This window comes from Magnolia sinica, chromosome 7, assembly GCF_029962835.1.
Source record: "Magnolia sinica isolate HGM2019 chromosome 7, MsV1, whole genome shotgun sequence".
In the NCBI taxonomy this organism is placed as follows: Eukaryota; Viridiplantae; Streptophyta; class Magnoliopsida; order Magnoliales; family Magnoliaceae; genus Magnolia; species Magnolia sinica.
Genome location: NC_080579.1, coordinates 31,597,281 through 31,611,353, shown reverse-complemented (window position 1 = coordinate 31,611,353; position 14,073 = coordinate 31,597,281).

The following is a 14,073-nucleotide window of genomic DNA, read 5'->3' as shown; positions in this document are numbered from 1 at the left end:
CTTACTTCTTCAAGGGTTTCAGATTTATCCCTTAAGAAGACTACCCAAGTGAATCTGGTAAAGTCATCGACTATTACCAAGATGTACTTTTTACCACCACGACTTTCCGTTCTGGTAGGTCCTATCAGGTCCATGTGGAGAAGTTCGAGTGGTCTTGATGTGGTATTTGAATTCACCTTTTTGTGTGAGTTCTTTGTTTGTTTGCCTATCTGGCACTCACCACATATTTTATCTAATTTCTAAAGTTTGGGTAAACCTCTTACAAGTTCTCGTTTGCTCAATCGATATAAATTTCGATAATGTACATGTCCAAGACGTTTGTGCCATAAATCAGTCTCATCTGTATGGACCATGTAACATGTTTGATTAGATGAGCTGGATTCACTAATAATATAGCAATTTTCAGACGTTCTACGTCCAGTTAATATTACAGAACCCTTATTATTTAATATCTCACAGCTTTGATTAGAAAACCGAACATTATGGTTATTATCACATATTTGTGATATACTAAGCAAGTTGTGCTTTAGACCTTCAACGTATAAAACATTTTTAAACACAGGAAGATTAAAAAGTTGAACCGTACCTTGGCCTATTATCTTGCAGTTGCTACCATCACCAAATGTGACTGAACCATCAGTCATATCTTTCAGATCGGTGAATAAAGCTTTGTCACCTGTCATATGCCTGGAGCATCCACTGTCTAGGTACCACTTTGAATGACTTGTTGCTTTGAAAGCTGTGTGAGCAACCAAGCAGGTGACTTTAGGAACCCATTTTATAACTGTTTTGGGTTTAGGAACATAGTTGGTCTTCTTTTGTGTATATTTGTAGGAATGACCTATAGAGTTAGATTTTAATAGCTCCTTGAGTAAATCAACTATCTTTTCAACTAGTGGATTTCGATTCTGATTAAAGTTGACATGGCTGTTTCTAGGTTTTTGAAAAGTTTTTGAATTTTTAGAAAAATCTTGATAAGTACTTTTCCCTTTTGAGTTTGAGGACTCTCCTTTAACAAACATAGGAGGAGTATACTTTTGTTTAGGAGGTAGATTTTTATCATAGCCCAACCCGGATCGATCGCCACATTTTCTTGATCCGGATAAAAGTTTTTCTAACTTTGGATCACCTTGGGCATATTTCCATGTGTCCTTTAAACTCAGAAGAGAAGATACTTCAGTTTTAAGATTCTCAATTTCAGATTTTAAATCAACAATTAGTGAGTTTTTGAATTCCAAATCACATTTTGATTTTTCAAAACTATCTGAAATTTGTGATTTTTCTAAGACAAGTGAATCAAAACAATTTTTGAGTTTAGAAAACTTTTCTTTTTGAAGTTTAAGTTTGACAGCAATTTTACAACTTTCCTTATATAGGGCATTGTAAGCGTCTTGAAGATCATCTTCATTTTCACATTCACTATTCAGATTTTCTTCACTTGTTGAGTCATTATCTGAAAATGTGAATTTGGCTAGAGTCATAAGAGCTTTAATCTCATTGCCCGACTCAGTTTCAGAATCTTCTGATTCAGAAGAACCTCCAGAATCAAATGATTCATCCCATGTAGCCAACATACCCTTCTTCTTGGGTTTGTCCCTTTTAGGACATCTATTTGCTAAGTGCCCATATTCTTGACAGTTGTAACATTGACTATCTTTCAAAGATTTTCTAGATTTGGGTCTAAACTTCTTTTTATCATTTGATTTTTGAAAATCAACTCTTTTCTTACTTTTGAAAATTTTGTAAAATTTTTTAGCTAAAAGAGCCACATCATCTTCTGAATCAGAATTTTCTTCTGAATTACATTTAGAAGATTTTAGTGCGATAGATTTACCTTTAGGAGCTTTAAAGTTTAACTCGTAGGTTTGTAGTGAACCAACTAGTTCTTCAACCCTCATATTATCCGTATCACGAAGTTCCTGGATTGCGGTTACTTTAGAATTGAACCGTTCAGGAAGTGAGCGTAATATTTTTGCACACACTTTACTTTCTGGGATCTTATCGCCAAGACCCCACATTGAGTTTACAATGTCATTTAATCTAGTGTAAAAGTCCATAAACATTTCATTTTCCTCCATATGAATTTCTTCAAATCTGGTTGTGAGGAGTTGGACTTTAGATTTTTTGACAATTGTAGTACCCTCGTGTGTCATTTCTAATACATCCCAAGCTTGCTTTGCAGTATCACAAGAAATGATTCTTTTGAACTCATCCGGTGATAGTGCGCAAGTAATTGCATTTAGTGCTTTAGCATTTGCACTACTCTCACTTTTCTGAAGGGTGGTCCATTGGTAATATGGTGTGGTTTTCATAGATTTTGAACCATCAACCCCAAGAACTTCCATGATAGGAGGATTCCATTCACTCACCGTGGCTTGCCACACATTTTCATCCATTGATTTGAGGAAGATCCTCATTCGGCTTTCCAATAAGCATAGTTGGAGCCATCAAAGGGTGGAGGCCTAGTGACGAAAGGCTATCAAAATTTGACATCTTAAATAGCTTAAATCGTTAGCTCAGAATTAAATCCAAAAAACAAGCTATTAGGCTCGATACCACTTGAAAAGGCCAAGCTATATGTCCTAGAGGGGGTGAATAGGACAATGCCAAATAAAAACTTATAACAGCGGAATAATAAAGAAAATGATAGCCAAATTAAATAATAATGCAAGAAAGAAAAACAACCTCAAAATTCAGATCTTGAGAGGTTGATACAAACGTTATTCTAAGGACAACCTTACACCAAAACAGAGTTTATGGTAGGACAACCTTATTTCTAGAAAGGTCTTTGTATCAAGTCTCAAATCGAAGAGGAATACAAAAACAAATATGAACTGAATTGAAATAACTTGTAATTAAAGATGTATTGTTCTAGGGACAGCCATACACCATAAAAATGGCAAGGCAACCTTGCTGGAACAACTTTCAAATGAAATTGAAAAACAAGCTTATAAAGGAATAGCAGAAAGTAAATTCTAAGCTATTACAACATTCTCACAAAGCTTGAAATAATTACAACATTCACCACCATACATACATCCCACAAAAAGAATAAAAAAAAATTAAAAGAATAAAATAAACAACCACAACACAAAGGATTTATAGTGGTTCGCCTGTGTGTTCACCAACTGTTATCCAACAGCCACACAAAAAGCTACTCCACTCCTAATATCCTCACACAGGGGATATTAGCGTTTACTAACGAATAGGTTTTCCCAGTTCACCCAAAACCCTTACAATTGTGTCTTTGTATGTGGGCTTACACAATTAAAAACCCCACTTCTGAGTTTTCCTGGCTTTCCTCGGATAACCAATATAACAAGATTTTTCGGCAAATCTTGAAAGAAACCAAAATAATAGAAAGGAATTTACAATATGTAAAATACATGAATATCTCCTTCGTTGTAGCAGCCCGGTAGAACCAAATCAAAGTAGATGATTGAATGTCCAAGTTCAATGTCCAGTACTCGATTACAATGGTTCTAGATCTAATTGATTTTAAATTAAACCAAACAGGGCTTGCCTTAATTGATTTTGATTCCAAAGAAAGGGAATAACAATTCCTCTTTTCACCTCAGATTGGCATATAAGAAACAAAATCAATTAAAATAAAGCTAAGGAAAGAAGATATTAAATACGCACACTTAGCTTAAATGGAGCACGGAATTATCTCTCGAAGTTCGACGAAGATTGGCTTTAATACTATAATTAAATCGATGATTTCTTCGAGATTCGTGCACTATTTATAGGTGAGAAGATCAGGTCTTCGATCGTCTAGAGTGCTCTTCGACTAGTCAAAGCCATAACGAGATATTTAAAAGATTAGGCGGGATAAGCGCAGACCGTTCTACGATCGGTCGTAGGTCACCTACGATCGGTCGTAGGTTTCACCTACGATCGGTCGTAGGTCCCGCAAAAGTTCGCCGGACTTCGAGTCGTAGATTCTACGACCGGTCGAAGATCGACTGGTCGAGTACGACTGGTCGAACAGATTTCTGGACTAGTCGAAGGCTAGCATTTTATCTGGAATATGTAACAAACTTACGATTGGTCGAGGATTTTCTTAGACTGGTCGAAGCAAGTCTAGGACTAGTCGAAGAAGCCCTAGGACTAGTCGAAGAACAGACCAATCACATGTAAAATAACATTCGGTTTATGTATCCGAAATGACCTACTTCTAAGGTCATCCTATGGTCAAACAAACCTCAATCATGAAGTATGGACATTGAAACAAGAGACCATGAAGAATGAGCCTTGAAGTCTTGATGAAGATTAAACCTTGAAGTAGCTCAATCTTGAAAGTGGCTTGAGTTTCAGCTTGAGTCTTGAGTTCAGCTTGAGTCTTGCCTTGTACTTTCTTTTTCTTTTCAGCTTGAGTCTTGTGAGCAGTTCTTGCATTCAAGAGTCTTGTCTTGTGATCAGTTCTTTCATTCAAGATCTTGAGTCTTGTACTTGAGAGCTTTGCTTGATGTGAGTTTAGCTTGTTCATGTATGTTGATCCTTGAGAGAGCTTCACTTATGCAAGTTATATGAGTATAATAGTGATTTTGGCACTACAAATTTGACAACAAAGAGGGATAGAAACTATAGCACTTACAGGGTTTAGGTTTGGGTTTTTAAGTTTAGGTTTAGGTTTAGGTTAGGGAGTTGAGATTAGGATTAGATGTAGGTTTAGGTTTAGGGATTTGAGAATATATTTAGGTTTTAGGTTTAGGTTTAGGTTTAGGTTTTAGGTTTTAGGTTAAGGTTTAGGTTTTAGGTTTAGGTTAAGGTTAAGGTTAGGTTATAGGTTATAAGTTTAGGTTATGGGTTATAGGTTATAAGTTAAGGTTTAGGTCATAGGTTTTGGTTTAGGTTAAAGTTATAGGTTTAGGTTTAGGTTAAGGTTTAGGTTAAGGTTTGGGTTTTAGTTATAAGTTATAACTTTAAGGAATTGAGAATAGGTTAAGGTTTAGGTTTTAGTTATAAGTTATAACTTTAGGGAATTGAGAATAGGTTAAGGTTTAGGTTTAAGAAATTAGGTTCTGGTTTGGGATCGGGTTTAGGTTTGGGTTTTCAAGTTTAGGTTTAAGTTTAGGTTAGGAAGTTGAGATTAGGATTAGGTGTAGGTTTAGGTTTAAGGATTTAAGAATACATTTAGGTTTTAGGTTTAAGTTTAGGTTTTAGGTTATCGGTTATAGCTTTAGGGAATTGAGAATAGGTTAAGGTTTAGGTTTAGGAAATCAGGTTCGAGTTTGGGATTGGGTTTAGGTTTGGGTTTTCAAGTTTAGATTTAAGTTTAGGTTTGGGAGTTGAGATTAGGATTAGGTGTAGGTTTAGGTTTAGGGATTTGAGAATACATTTAGGTTTTAGGATTAGGCTTAGGTTTAGGTTATAAGTGTAGGTTATAGGTTCAGGTTTTGGTTAGGTTATAAGTTAAGGTTTAAGGAATTGAATTTAGGTTATAGGTTCAGGTTATAGGTTATAGGTTTAGGTTAAGGTTTAGGTTTAGGTTATAGGTTTTGGGATTTGAGAATAGGTTTAGGTTATAAGTATAGGTTTAGGTTAAGGTTTAGGGAATTGAGTTTGGTTTATAGGTTTAGGTTATAGGTTATAGGTGTTTGGTTAAGGTTTAGGTTATAGTTATAGGTTTTGGGATTTGAAAATAGGTTTAGGTTATAAGTATAGGTTTAGGTTAGGTTTTAGGTTAAGGTTTAGGGAATTGAGTTTAGGTTATAGGTTCAAGTTATAAGTTATAGGTTTAGGTTAAGGTTTAGGTTTAGGTTACAGGTTTTGGGATTTGAGAATAGGTTTAGGTTATAAGTATAGGTTGTAGGTTAGAGTTTAGGGAATTGAGTTTAGGTTATATGTTTAGGTTAAGGTTTAGGTTGTAGTTTTAGGTTTTGGGATTTGAGAATAGGTTTAGGTTATAGGTTAAGGGTGTGGTCCCTGCAAATACAAATATAAACACGGCTTGTCCAAATGGCCAGGCCACTCCAATGTTGTCCATAAGAAATGGACAGCTTCATCATGGTCATAACAACGGTTCCCACCTTCCAGGGACCCCCGCTCAACATCCGGATAGCTCCAACGCACATCCGGGTCTGCTCCATTAATTTTGAGTAAATACAGATATAAACATGGCCTATCCAAATGGCCAGGTCACTCCAGTGCTGTCCGTAGAAAATGGACAGCTTCATCATGGTCATAACAGCGGTTCCCACCTTTAAGGGACCCCCGCTCAACATCCGGATAGCTCCGACGCACATCTGGTCTGCTTATTTAAATAAAATGGATTATCAAGATCATTTAAATACAATCAGGTCCAATCAACAATCTAACCTGGAGGATTCTGTTAGCATTGTTGACGACACCTCGAACCTTGCTTAAATCCAAGTTGCAATCTGTGGCCACTGATGCTATTTGTCTTTCTGTGAAGTTGGCGACGATTTCTGCATCAAACCCGGCGAAAGCAACCCTAATGATAAAGAACATTTCTTTCCATGAATTCATTATCTCTCTCTCTTTTAATTTTTTAACTTTCCATTACAATAATAACTACCTGAAATCATGGCATTTTCTTAAGATAGAAGTCCAATCCATCCCAACTTGTGCACTTATAAGGACAAGCAATTCAAACATCATCCTGCAACACATTTAAATGCCTAATCAGTCTCACTTCAGTCTTATATATTGAATGCCTAATGTACAGCCTTTTGAATTGGTGCAAACCATACCTAAATTGAGTGTAATGAATCAAAGAACGAAATTTAACATGTAACTACATACAAGAAAGATAAAGGATATGCATATCTGGAGTGCTGTTATTCTCACATTGGTATGAGAGAGTAGGGTTTCATCATATATATTAATCAACCTATGGAATTTTATGATCATATGAAGCTAAGGCATGCATGTAAACCAAAAAAGGCACTCCATGATCTAAAACAAGCATCTAAAGCTTTCTTACAAAGGTTAGAGAATACTTTCTTCAAGTGATTTTATTTTCCCTTTTACTAATACATGTACTTTTGTGAAGAAATATATAAATGAAACATTGTGTTGTTGACATAGATAATTTGATCATCACAAGTGGTGTTGTAGGATATGTGAAAATTTTGAAAAATCTCTCTCAAAATTTTAAGATCAAGGACTTTAAAGACCTTCAATACTTTTTAGGTAAGAGTGCTATCAATTTTGATCCTTTGAAAGAAGCTCATTGTTAGCTTAGTTGTAAAGTTTGGTTTATTGTGAAACAAAACCAATTGATCCTTTGAAAGAAGCTCATTGTTAGCATAGTCTCTCTCTCTCTCTTAAAACAAAAAAGAAGAAGAAAAAAATCTCTTTTATGTTTTTTCAATTCATCTTCCATTTTCTTCTTAACAAGAAAATCCATATTTACTAATATTCTCATTTTTCTATTTTTCAAAAGAATGAGTTCGGACTCTGAAAGCGTCGGCTCCAGCACTCGTACTTTCAGCCCAAACCCTAACGAAGGACTCCAAAATTACCAAGTACTCATAAACATTCATTGCAAGCATTTTCTGTCTATGTGCATGACGACCATACTGTTGAGATCAATCCTCTTATTTTTATTTACAGAAACTAGTGGATGACAAATTATGTGTAACATACAGAGATGGTTCAACCACTTGTGCAATTAGGGAAGGTTCAAAAGGACATACATATTTGAAAGTTGGTCAAATCATAAACAAATGTATTATGGACAGGGACGTTGCTTTCATTAATAGGCTACCTAATACTCATAAAAATTCATTGCAAGCATTTTTTGTCTATGTACATGATGACCATACTGTTAAGATCAATCCTCTTATCTTCATTTACAAAAACTAGTGGATGACAAATTATGTGTAACATATAGAGCTGGTTCAGCCACTTATGCAATTAGGGAAGGTTCTAAAGGCCCAGATTTCCACATCAAGCATCAGTTGCATACATATGATACAGAAGGACAAAAGTATCACCTTCAACATGACTGTCAAACAAGTTTCCTCACCAAAAATTCAGATCACAAACCATCATGGCATGTGTCCAATTTTTGTGGAAGCACAAAGTAAATGATTGATACACATTGTGCATAAGATGACCAACCTTGTATACAAATGCCATCTCTGTCCTCATACATTGTGCACAAGATGTCCAACCTTGCATACAAAGGTCATTTTCTCAGCTTAATTTAGGGATGCTAGAGACAACTGAGAAAGATCTCCAAGGAACCTCATAAGCCTCCCCACACCTCGAATTACATATGGTCATGGTTCAAATGTAAAATGGTAACACAAAAACAAAAAATTAACATCACTATCATACATGGAATTTGACAAAAATGAACTAGGCTCATGTATCATACTTTCAAGGAAAATGTGTACCTCCCTTGTTATGTCAAAAGCATGAGAAGGACCTAAAGTTAAGGATTCGTGTACCTGATCAAAGTTCAGAGAAGTTATTAAGAATAGAAACATGACCAAATGATAATAAGCCAGCTTATAAAAATAAATGGTTAAGATTTTTAAACAAAATTATCATTATAGTTTCAAGGAGGGTCCATTTATCTCCCCAATGTTGAGTCATCTCAAAAGCAAAGGATTAACAAAAAGCCAAAAACCAAACAATAGTATTGCAAAGGACCAGTGCAGCTAAGTTACAGTGAAGACAGCACACAGAGAAATAGAGAAATTACAACGATTGCTTTATATCGGGAGGCAAAAAGCACTAAGTACAATGTAGCTAACAAAGGTGGTTTTCCTAGAAACATTGTGATTTTAAGACTGAACATTAGGTGAAATAAAGAAATGGCAATTTCAGAAGCAAATGACACTTACACAGATTTCTTTGGCACTAGACTTCTACTAGTTTGTAGAAAGTCTTATTGTTGCATACATGAAATATTGTTGCAGTGTTTGCAACACATCCGTAGCAAGCTTGGATCAACAGCCTAGCTCACCAAACCATGGACTGTTCTTGCATCTTTTTCTTAACTGTTTCTTAACTGATGGTTTGTAAACAGAAAAAAATGAAACAGCTGAAACAACAGTCAAAATTTGATGGTGGAGCATGTAGATTTTTAGATTTCCCACCTTCATTTTGCCAATGATACACTCCGTGGCAGACCATTGAATTTGTCAAGTTACTACGAATTTTTTAAGCTACATTATTTGCATGATCAGCAACACCCTGTCTATCATAACCAGCATTTGCAACCTATCATCTAATACAAATGATGGGAAGTTCGTTGTATTGGATGGAATTATCAATCTTCCTCCAGTTGGTCAGAAGGAGATTCTCCAATGTGACTTATAGAGTTGTGGCCCACCTGGATGGAAGGCAAATCTCCTAATTAGATCTCAAGCAATTAAAATACTCATGTAGATATCTATCAAACTGACCTTCACCCTAAAATTCTTATTCAAAAAAAATAAATAAATTTGGATAACTTATAGTAAAATGTGAACCAAAGATACAATTGGGCAAAAACCCCAATATAAGCCTCCAAGAGAATTGGTACCTAAATAGTACAAACGACACAAGAATGTTAGAATTATTTAATTTTCAATCTTTTTTGGCTAAAAATTGTTTATTTTTTTCAAATTATGAGGGATTTCAATTTTTCCATAAATGGTTGCTTCACTACCATGTGGGAAAGATGCACTAGTATGTCCACATATATAAAGGACACAAACCAGGACATCAAATTTTTTATTTTATCCACTTGGAAATAAATACATGATAACATCTGTTGATAGGCAAAAGGAAAACATTACAAGAGAAACAGTCTGCATTTGCCAGATTCATCAATTTTTAAATTGCGGACTATTCTTGATTCAGAAAACATCCTGAATAATTCAAGCCATTTATTCTATAATTTCAGAGAGGGAACCTAAAAACGTCCAAAAAGATCATTTTCTAAGATATTTTATATTTCAAAATACATGTGACTGCAATTTGGATTTAAGCCAAAAAAAAAAAAAACACAACTGCAAAAGTTAAAGAATCATGAGAAGATCAAACAAATTATAAAAATCCAAAAAGAAATTAGTGTTGTAGCATTGGAAATAGATTAATTGCTAAGAGAGAGAGAGAGAGAGAGAGAGAGAGAGAGAGAGAGAGAGAGAGAGAGAGAGAGAGCAAAGCATATAATTATAAGACAGTAAAATGTGACTGTGAAAACAAGTCATGAAAGTATCAGAAGCCAATAACTATCAAATATTAATAAAATTTGAAGGTCAATTCTTATAGAAACCCATCTGTAGTGACGTAAACATTGAAACCATAATGACCTGCTGTAAGTTGACTTTGGTCAGCTAATGTAGATCTTGTCTAACAAATCACTTCAATCCCCTGAGCCAAAATCTGTTTATCTATATACTCATCTAGTTTCCTCTTTGTCAAATTTCATATTAAATGATTATTTTTCTTCATTGATATGAACTGAGTAGGAAGTAGGCAATATATAAGCTTATTTTGTTTGTTGCATGAACTTAATGTAAGTAAATTATATGAACCTACTTATGAGTAACTAAAATGTACTTGTAAGTGTTCGAGGCCAAGCCACTTTGAACAATCCTATTACTGAAGGGAGGCATTATGCAAGTAACAATACAAGCAGACATCAAGAAAAGCAAGTTTCAACCCAACAACTAATCAACATCTTTTCATTAATCAGCACCAATTAAAGTAAACATAAGACGGTCAATGGCTAATACAGTAATAATAATATAAACACCATGATTATGGGTTATATTAAAGCTAATCAAGATACCGGGTTTAGAAAAAGGGTCACTCTCTTCATTGAACCATTTTCTTCAAAATCACGTTTGAAGAACTGAGCTGTCTCCATGTTGACTCACATAGCTGCAAAAACAATGGCAAAATTGTCCTTCACTCCATCCTATTAATTAATAAAAATGATTAAGAAAATCCACTTGTTGATCAACTAATCCACACATTTATAAAAAAAATTCTTAAAAGGACTACAATCTACTTGTTGATTCAATTATTGTACGTTGTCTATATCTAAATCTATCTGTGATTCTACAATTTAAAGAGAAAGATCATGAGACTCATTAGAAAGGTTTTGATGCGAGATTTCTTAGTTTAGCCATGAATAACAAAATGATGTGACATTTCCAAGAATATTGTAAACTAACCATAAGACATCCACAACTCAAGGAGGTTTAGAATGACTCTATAGTTGTGAGTAGAATAAGTTGTGTGCAGATGAATGACTCTCTTCCACCTTCCCTATAGTACATATTATCTAACAATGCTACAGTTAGCATTTGAACGGTGTAGACTTGCAGGACTATTTATTTTCTTTTAGACAATTAGAGACTTTTAGAAAATGAGATTTTGTGTTCCATAAAAAAAATTATTCAGTTGCCAAATTGCTAATTACATGATATACTTGCATCATCTTTATGTACTCATTTGTGTTGACTATCACTATATGATCATCTTCCTTGGTCTAGTTTCAACATTGTTTGCCATTTGTTATGCAGGAAAGACCTCACATGTTCCAATTTGTTCCTAGCAGAAAACAAGTAAGAAACAGAGCTTCTCTTGTTACATGGTACCATTTATATGGAATGATTTGCTTCTTTTCAGGTTAAAGCATGTGAGGTTGCACTCATTCAACATTGAATGCTTTAAATGGTTGCACTCATTCAACATTGAAAACTTCTATGAATGTTATTTTAATGGTGGGCGTTCAATACCCACTTTGTTAGGACTATTTTTTTTATCCCTCTTGGCTTTGAAAGTGTCCGCGACCCATGAGCCATTCGGTCCATCAGACAATAAACCATTTATAACAGACACAGGACCTCAATTCAGGCTCAATCAATCTACAGGCCATGCCTAGGCCTGACTTTCAGCACCAACTAAATAACAGGTGGCAGCCTGGCCCGAATTCCGGCACTTAACACCCATAGACACAAAGGAACCACCAATAACAAAATTATCTTATACTCACCTACATTGAGAAACATCATAATTTCTAGAAATTATAACATGGACATCCCTAATCATAATAATGTCTGCCCTAGATTAATTACAACCGAAATAATCCGATTTTGAAAGGTGCGTTTGGCTGCAACAAATATCCTAAATTTCATGATATTTGCTGTAACCAAACACACCTTGAGCAAAAAATCTACAAAATGAGATAAATAGAACCCTAATTTACACAAAATCGATTTCCGAACAAAGAGGAACAAAAGAATATGAATTTAAAGAATCTACACATTCCATTTATGAAACCCATGTTTGTCTCCTTTATAAAATCGTAAAATCCCCCAATCCCCAATTTGTAAAATCAGAAAAACTAAATTTAGGGTCCACATTTAAATCTGTAAGCCTTAAAATCCCCAAATCCCTAAATGAGTGTCCACATTCGAATTGGAAATCCATAAATCACTCAATCACCAAATTCATAAATCAACATTGAGATTAAGAGAGATTGAGAGGGCGAGAGAGAGAGAGAGAGAGAGAGATACCTCGCATTCGTGAATCTAATTGAATTGAGCTTTAGAGAGAGAAAGGGAGGTCATGATTAAGAGAGGAATGAAGGTGGTGCGTGGATAGGTAGGGCCTTGGACCATCGCTCGGCCAAATGATGATCGGCAGGGAGAGAGATGGGAAGTCGAGGATGGGGTTGCTTTTGTCGGGAGTCGAGATGGAGAGAGATTGATTGACAGAGATGGGGAGTTAAGATGGATAGAGAGCGAGAGAGAGAGAGAGAGAGAGAGAGAGAGAGAGAGAGAGAGAGAGAGAGAGGTGGGGAGAAGATAGAGAGAAAGGAATGAGAAGGCTTTTTGGTGGGGCACTGGAATGAAATGTGGGCGCAAAATGTGGGCGCTAGAAGAAAACGTGGCTGCCCATTTGAGATGAAATGTGGCCCCACCCTAATATATATCATTTATCTGTGCCATTCATTAAATTCAACTAATGTTTTAGGGCTTTATCCCAAAAAAATTGGAAAATAGAAGGCTCACATGGACCACGCTAGAAATCAATGAAAGGCACTTAATCTCCACTGTTTCCCATGGTGTGGTCCACTTGAGCTTTCAATTTACCTAATTTTTGGGGCTAACGCATTAAAATTAATGTCAAAATGGATGGACGACTTAGATTAAATACAAACATTGTAGTGGGCTAGTGCATGAAATTTTTTTTAACTTATCAATTTTATTTTTCAGAATGTTAAATTTTTGTCGAAATCTCGATGTTTTTTAAATCTCATTTTTTAATCATTATTAATTTTTTAAACTAAATTTTCTTTTACAAAATGTCAATTTTATGTCAAAATGTCAATTTATTAATCTTAATTTTTCTTTTTTCTTTTTCAAAAATTTTAACAAAAATCTCATTTTTGTTATCAAACTTTTCAATTTTCTTCAAAATACAAATTCTGAATTTTTTTTCAAAATCTCAATTTTTTTTTTCAAATATCTATTTTGTTTTCAAACTTATCAATTTATTCAATTTTCTCAAAATTTTCAAGACGCCATTTTTTTTTAAAAGCACCATTTTTTTTCAACTTTCAAATTTTTTTTTTCAAAATCTCAGTGTTTTTTTAAATCTCTATTTTTTTTATTAAAAAAAAATCTCTCTATTTTTCTCAAACATTTTCAATTTTCTTTTGCACAATCCCATTTTTTTTACTTCTCAATTTTCCTTTTCAAAAAGTTAGTTTTTTGTTAAAATCTCAATTTTTCTTCAAAATTTCTAATCTTTTGAACTTCTCCATTTTCTTTTTCAATTTTTTTTTTTAACGAAGTTGTCAATTCTTTACTCAAATTCTATTTTATTTTCAAAATCTTATTTTTGTGGTCGAACTTTTCAAATTTTTTTCAAAATACAAAATCCTAATTTCTTTTCCAAAATTTATTTGTTTTTCAAAGTTGTCAATTTATTCAAACTATATTTCACACTCAACATGGACCATGGGCACAATTCCCATTATCTCTTACTATAATGTATGGTAATTTCATTGAACCTAGAGCTCAGCCCCAGGACACTGTCTTTGGGCTAGTAAGTCAAATTGCTGTAATGATGGAGCAACTAGACCAGTTG